Below are 8,000 nucleotides of genomic sequence, written 5' to 3' on the forward strand. Positions count from 1 at the left end.
TTAAAAGGGATATATGATCTATTGGCATGTAACTGGGCCTAACGTTTCATTCTCTACCAGTCACAGCAGACCTTCATCCTCTAATGCAAATGAACGATCATGGTTAATGTGTTCTGACGTGTTAAACAAGATTCTATCTTTAACAGAGTCTCCATTAATATGACCACATCAGCAACCGATCAAAATAAAGCTGATACACAGCAATGTCAGTTTTCACAGAACCAAATAAAAGTAGTTTTTTAAAGAAACAAATTAGAGGTTCAATATACAGCCACACAATCAGCAGAAAATTTAAATATTACATAAGATCAATAAAAAAAAGGATAATTTAAACAGAAATTCAGTCAGGCTTCTGAAAAGTATGTTCATTTCTATGCACTCAATACTCTGTTGGGCCTCCCGCATGAATTACTGCATCAATGCGGCGTGGCATGGAGATAATTGCCCAGTCATTTTATCCTTTGAAATTCCTTTTCACTCGGATATGTGTCAGAATGTGGAAGTAAAAACAAAGCCCGTTTAAAAGCAAAGCCTGCAACCATTAGGCAAAAAAAGTGTAACAGCTAATTCTAACGCGCTGGCTTCAGTGGAACGCAGGAAAGGAGACCGGAAGCTAGTTTTTTCAACAGATGTCAATGGGTGTTGTTAGCCGTTACGGGTTCTCCAATTGGAAGTATTACAGACCCTCCCATCTCTATAATAATTGTATCTGTGGTAAAGATGATCGAAACTTCTGGTTCATGGGTACTTTAACATCACATGTGAATCATGAAACTGTGACCAGTATTAATATGTCTACATATGCAATCTTTCAGCAACACATCAGAACAACACAGTGACTATTCAATTGTAATTGAAGCTTTTATTTCAAGCCATTACACTTGCGTGATTCAGAGCAGCAATAATGGTTATAAAACAGCATTTTGGATTCATGTTGAAGGTCATAAAGTTGTTCTGAAACCCAGCATAAAATGTAGCTGTACTTGTTCAAACACAGATTTCTGCACTATATGCCGGGTTCAGAACCACATCAGAACGGCTTCATGTGAAGGTGTTGGGGTCACAGGAGTTTACAGAGGGTCATCAGAGACCCAGTAGCCAGATGTAGCTGCTGACAGATGGACAGAATCTACACTGACTACTGAGCGGACGATGAGTGCTCCAGACACGTGTCCAGAACGTTCTCCTCTACACAACACATAGACTGAGCAGAAAGAGAAACGTCATCCATCCTCCAAAACAGGTGTGTTAAACTCAAGCGCTGGAAATGATGTGTCCTGGAAAACACACAACACAGATGGAAAGTTAAACAGGAGAAACTGTTAAGACGGCTGCGTCATCTGATCAGAGACCGCAGAACAAACACCTGACACACAAAAAACCTTGTTTCCATGATGCCGTCACATAACAGAGTTTCTCATGATTTGGACGCCTGTGTGTGTTTCTTCAATGTTTATTTGTCAGATCAATGGGATTTCGTGTTTGTAAACAGCAGTAATTGATAGAATCAATGTTGGTTATAGGTGTGTGTGATGCTTTGAGACCTTGAGTGAAAGACGCTTATCTGACCAATCAGAATGCTCATCTCAGCAGTTCATTCATAAAAGCGTGACGTTTCCTTCGCCCTTATGCTGCCACCCAAAGAGAAAAAGGACAAAACAATGACGTGGTTTGCACAGACGCTGCTGATGTTATTCCATTCAACTTCTCTTACCACCATTGCTCTTAAAAATGGAATACAGTTCATCACTGCAGGACGTTGCACATTTCACCAAAGTTTGGAAACTACCAGAACAATGTAGATTATAACACTCACAATAACTACTTGGTTTCTCTCTGTCTGCCTGCCTGTCTCTCTCTCTCTCTGTCTCTCTTCCTCACTGTCCCTCTGTCTCTTTCTTTTTTTCTCTGGAGTATTACGCATGTTAATGTTTGTCATGGTCTGCTTTCATCTTGAGATTAATCAGTGAACGGTTTCACGGGTGTAGTCAGACCCGGTCACTATCTCTCACACACACACGTGTTCATTTGATGAAATCACCTTCACATTTCTGAACTCTTACATTCACAACCATCTCAGTCACATTGTGTTTGCCTGCCACAACTAAACCATGAAGACATTGTAGAATGATGGTATTATTCACACGTTCTTTCTCTGGAGTCCAGTAGAGCAGAAAATCTTCGACTCACATTTGTCTCTTTGAATCTCAACCTGTCTTCTTTTCTCATTGGTGTCTCTCCATTTTACCTCAACACTGTAATTGAGTTGCTTGTGGCCAGTCTGACCCCTTTAAAGTGAGCCGGTCACGGATGGGTGGCATCTCTTGATTCTCAACTATCAGGTCAATGGGGCTGTGCTTCCCGAGACATTTTTATCAATGGGCAGGTCACAGGCTCTATTCATTGAGGTTAAAGAAATGGTCAGAGAAACGAATCATATATAAATATGAAGTTAATAAAAATAATACTCTTACATATAATTAGGAGATTTATGAAAAAAACACAAAATGAATATTTAGACAGCAGTCCACAGTCAATTGAACAATAACAGGAGCAGTAATGAAAAACAGTAGCGAAGCATTATCACATTTTTTATGACTCTTCATAACTGTTTGTATAAACAATATATCAAATATTATTTTTGATACACCAACACACGCAGACACACACACACACACACACACACACACACACACACACACACACACAGCTGAACATGTCATAATTGCTGCTCTTGTATTAATCATCAGTATGTTGAGTGCTTACCTGCACATCCGTGTCCTTTAACTCCAAACAAAACAAACTCAAACAGTATTCATACACAAGACTGAGAGATAACCTGCGCTGAATGGGTCTCTATGAATCTCACACGGAGTCCCTCCTTTCTCTCTCTCTCTCTCTCTCTCTCTCTCTCTCTCTCTCTCTCTCTCTCTCTTTCTCTCTCTCTCTCTCTCTCTCTCTCTCTCTGTCTCTCTGTCTCTCTCTCTCTGTCTCTCTCTCTCTCTCACACACACGCAGGTTCTTACCTGAGATGCTGATGCATTACAAGTCAATACATCGTCCAATTGTGTGCTGCATTTGTCTTGTTCATCTCTAACCTCCGTGCTTCATATCTTGAAGGAAAGCAGCCGTGTGTCTCATCTGATATAGCATCACTTGTGTCTGATCAATCATCTCTCTCTCTCTCTCTTACATACACAACCTCTTCACTCTCTGTCTCTTTCTCTTTTATTCACACAAGTGAGCGACTCAACTTCTTCTGACTCCCCCACAGGTGTATGTGGACCTCTGCCTACACACACTCAAGGGCACTCAGCGCGCACACACACACACACGACGACAGCACTTCCAGTCTACCGACCGTCTCATTTTCTTTTACACTCCATGAATTATTACAGACATTAGGGTACGCAGGGTTAGTAGGGTTTTGGTGAACACGGTGTACACCGCTCGCTCGGGTGTAATCGTTGACTTTGTCTGAAGCTCTCTGATAAAAGAAAAGCAGCTTAAGAAACCATATTACACCACAAACTGCAGAAATAAGAGAAAATCATATAAAAGCAGAAAATGATAATGGTATTAAAAACATGTCAGAAGAGTCTCTGTACATATCTTTGGTTTGGCTAAATAGGATTATGTACACACCTCTGCCATGTCTGTAACGTTCAAAATCATTTCTCAAACCTCATGACAACCTCTCAGACTTCAGTGTGTGTGATGTCTAAACTAACCATCTGTTGCTGGATATGGGCAGATAAAATAACGAAGAGTACCAGAAACTCTGATGAGAGACACTGCTGACATTCAGTAACGTGAAGTCTACGGCACATGTGTGTGTGTGTGTGTGTTTGCGTGCATACGGCACATGTGTGTGTGTGTGTGTGTGTGTTTGCGTGCATACGGCACGTGGGTGTGTGTGTGGGCGAGTGTGAACCTGACTCACGGTTCACTCTGCTGTACAGGCAAAACAACCCAATAAACACAAAGTACAGATCAGCTGAAGCAGTGCTCTGATTGGACGGGACCTGGAGGGGATGAGTGATGCTACTGAAAGTAATCAAGCCGAAAACAATTGAGCAGTTTATTTCGTTTAAAGTAACTAGATAAAGTTTCATCGGCAGAAGTGCTAACAGACTGTGTGATTGAATTCTGCTGTTATTGATGAACCGGTTTGATATCACCCGTGTGTTTAAATGAGGGATTATTCAGGATCATGTGGGTGTTTGCTGGCAAGAAGTGTTTACTTCCTATGGTCGCTTTAATTATCTGCATCAACGGTTGACATGCAGACAGGAAATTCGACTATTTGGCTATTTCACATGCTGACCAGTTAATTTACTCAGATTCTCTTTGTCATTCGCCAGGGTTCACGTCTTTGTCTTACCATGACCTTGATTGTCAGAAAGCTTCAATAGTGAGGTAAAAGATTACTCTAGAAACCACGGCAACAGGAGGTGGTGTAAATGATGAAGTGCAGTGCAGAAGGACAGATGATGGTAAAGCTGACCAGCACATGTCATCATCACCAGTTGTTAGGGTCAGTAAGGTTTGAAGCACCACAGGCAATATGGAACAAATGAAGCCCGTGACGAGAGTAAAGCAACTGTAAATTCACTATGTGGCCCTTTTGTCTCAGTGTTGACCTGTTAAAGAGACTCAGATGTCATTTGTCAACATATGTGTTATATTGATTCATCAAAAACTCACAACTGACATATTTCCATGAACTTTTCTTCCTTTTATGTCCAGGTTGCTCAGGCGTGCTTGACCGAGGCTACAAGGTTTGTGAACAGCAGAAAAGAGCTGAAAAGATTCTCATTTTAATTCTCACTTTGTCAGGGATATGCAGTGTTTTGGTTTAGTTTTCTGTGTTCTGTTCTCCTGCTTTGGTTGTTAATTGCCCCACACCTAACCCTGTGTGTTCCTCAGTTCCTCGGCTGCTTTTTTTTATGGTTCCTGTGATTTATGTTCCTGTGTACTCTTTTGAATATTATACCGTGTCGTCGTGTGCTTGTATTTAGACTACACATGACACTTATTTTCTAGATCTCTTTTCACAATTTGCATTGTTAAAAAATACAGTACAAATAGAGTCAAAATAGAGTAAGTGGAGTCATTATGAACAAACTGTAATATTGAATGTAATTCGTCTTGCATCTTAATTTAATTGTAATACATCAGTGATTCTAACTGTATGGATATATGTCTGTAGGATTGGATTCTCACTGTTATGTTCCCATGTTTTATGGAGTTGGTCTATGGATATATATATTTTATACTGTGCAAAGTAAACGAACCATCACAACAACCTTTCTGCATTTGTACATTTAAAGAAATTGAGGACATATCCCAACAAGGCCATATCACTAATAATATTAATATACAATAATATTAATATATAATTCATATTTATGTTTTTAGGTTTATATTCCCTGAGGTTTATAAGGAGAGAGAGGCATAAATACAGCCTCAGATATTCTGACATGACCTGTTAAATTGATTTCTTTTATTTTCAGGATGACCCACAGGACGGATCAGCAGTCGACACTTTGTGGAATTGCTGTGGTTTTCTGTTTCTGTTTAATACGTGAAACAAGTGGAGGCTGAGTGCTGTTTCAAGATGAACTTTTGCCAGAAATGCTGCTGTTGCCATAGCAACTAATGGAGTGTTTTACTAACTCATCCACCTGTGTGTGTGTGTGTGTGTGTGTGTGTGTGCGTGTGTGTGTGTGTGTGTGTGTGTGTGTGTGTGTGTGTGTGTGTGTGTGTGTGTGTGTGTGTGTGTGTGTGTGTGTGTGTGGTGTGTGTGTGTGTGTGTGTGTGCGTGCGTGCGTGCGTGTGTGTGCGTGAGCGTGAATTTCTATTGTACCCACAATGATGGTAAAAGTCTGAACCACCTAAAGTTTATTGTGTTCATGTGTCAGCCAGAGAGGTTTGTGTGATAGAACTCTATTAAACATGTACATGTGTTTCTGTGAATAATAAGCAGTATAATATTAGCGTGGGTGTTTAATTGAGTGTTGGAAGGTCGACACGGCTTTCAGAAATACTGTGACACACATTTGTTTGTTTGGAGAAAATGGATTTCGCTCATTTTTAATGATCAGGAGTGAATAACTTGACCAATTGACCAATTGTGTGTAATAACATTTTGTTTATTTTATATTGACTCTAATGGGCTTTGAGGATCAGAGAGGTTTTTAGAGTTTCAGCAGTCTTCAGCCGATTAGAAACCCTTAATATATATAAGGATAGCTTCTATGATTGACTAATATTATAAACAAATGTTTTCATCTTCAAAAAGACCCTTGGGGTTTGTGTAAAAGCGTGTTATTATTATTCTGATGATGAAAAAAGGTCCTTCCTGCGTGTGTTTGTCTGATGGTGGGTAATGAAATGGATTTGCTGTGTGTATTTTCAATGGTAAATCCACTCAAATTCATGCATATCTCTTTCAGTAGTAGGAAGGAGTTGCCCTGAACGAGAGACTGTCCATCATCATGTGTTTTCCCTGAAATGTCCACATGAGAGCAGCAGAGTTTCTGCCTTCAGTTTTAATTTAAAAGATTCTTAATCTTGAAATGCATTGGTGCGTTTGTCATCTTGGTTGATCACCAGCTCTTTATATTAATGATATCTAGAGAACTTTACATTTTTTTCACCTGCATGAATGACGATGACATTCATGGTGGTTTGATGTCATCACGGTGGACAAGATTCACAATATATGTTAAAGTTTTACAGGTAATCCTAGAGAATGATTTTTTTCATTTTACCACACGACCATTTCAATCGCATCAATCATTTTGACATGAACCCGGCTGTTTGGCTGTTTTTCATCTGGTCAAGCTGGTCAGGCTAGGAGCACAAACTCCTTCCACCTTAAACCAGCTCAGACCAGTCAAGCAGTTTCTGCAGGTTTTAGCTGTGTTTATAGCAGGGAAATGGAAACAAAAATAAATGTTTTTCTCCTGTAAAGCTGCTTTGGAACAATGCACATTTAGAAAAGCGCTGTATAAATCAAATTGAATTGAATATTTCAATTAAAATGGAAACAAATACATAAATATATGTCAAATGTAAGCTTAAATCCTGAAATCCACAATACTGTAAATAACAGTTTCTGCGTGTATTTTTATTAGACATGGTAGTTTTAATAGTTTCATTGACCAATCACAATCCAGGATTCCAGAGAGTTTTGTAATCGGAGGGTCCTTCAATGCTGTCTAGCGCTTGTGTTCATTTTATTTGTTTGTTTATTTTGTCTTTTCTAGACAAACTGTTCCAGATTTGTCTTGAAACGTTTAAACCATTAAACCACATTTAAAATAATTACCATTATTTAAAATAAACACTGATGCTCTTGGCCAGTTTAAGTTACAACCGTGACATTTCAAGCACAACAATGATTTGTTATATGAATGATCAGACAATGACACTACATATAATGTCATTTCACCCAAAACCTTCATTAGAGCAATAAAGCGAACAATATTTGTCTGGCGTAAAAAATAACAACAACTAGCCAATGGACCAGAAATATATGTTCAATTATGATCACATCAATGCTGTGAATAATGTGGACATTAGACTAAATGTACATTATTTTCATGAAAGGGCAGAAGTAGAACACAGCTCAGTTGACGTCTCTCACTTTACTGAATTCAAATAGACTTGGAGAGGAGTTATATAACTCATGAGAAGTGGAAATCCTCTGTTACTATAGAAACCATGATCCCAAATTCTGGGCTGCGGGGGCTAAACACTGTGTGTATGTGTGTGAGTGTGAGTGTGTGTGTCTGTTTGTCCGGAAGTAAAAAAAGCAGCATCAGGTCAGACCAAGATCAGATCGCATTTGATTCAATAGATCCAATGCAAAACTTTGCACTTAAACAAAATAAGATATAAAATAACAATCAAGCATGAAAAAGACTTTATTCTTGTCAGAAATCTCTTAGCACACAGAAAAGCAACATTAACATTTGAAGCAAACGCGGCTC

The sequence above is a fragment of the Barbatula barbatula genome, assembly GCF_947034865.1.
Source record: "Barbatula barbatula genome assembly, chromosome: 7".
NCBI classification, from domain to species: Eukaryota; Metazoa; Chordata; class Actinopteri; order Cypriniformes; family Nemacheilidae; genus Barbatula; species Barbatula barbatula.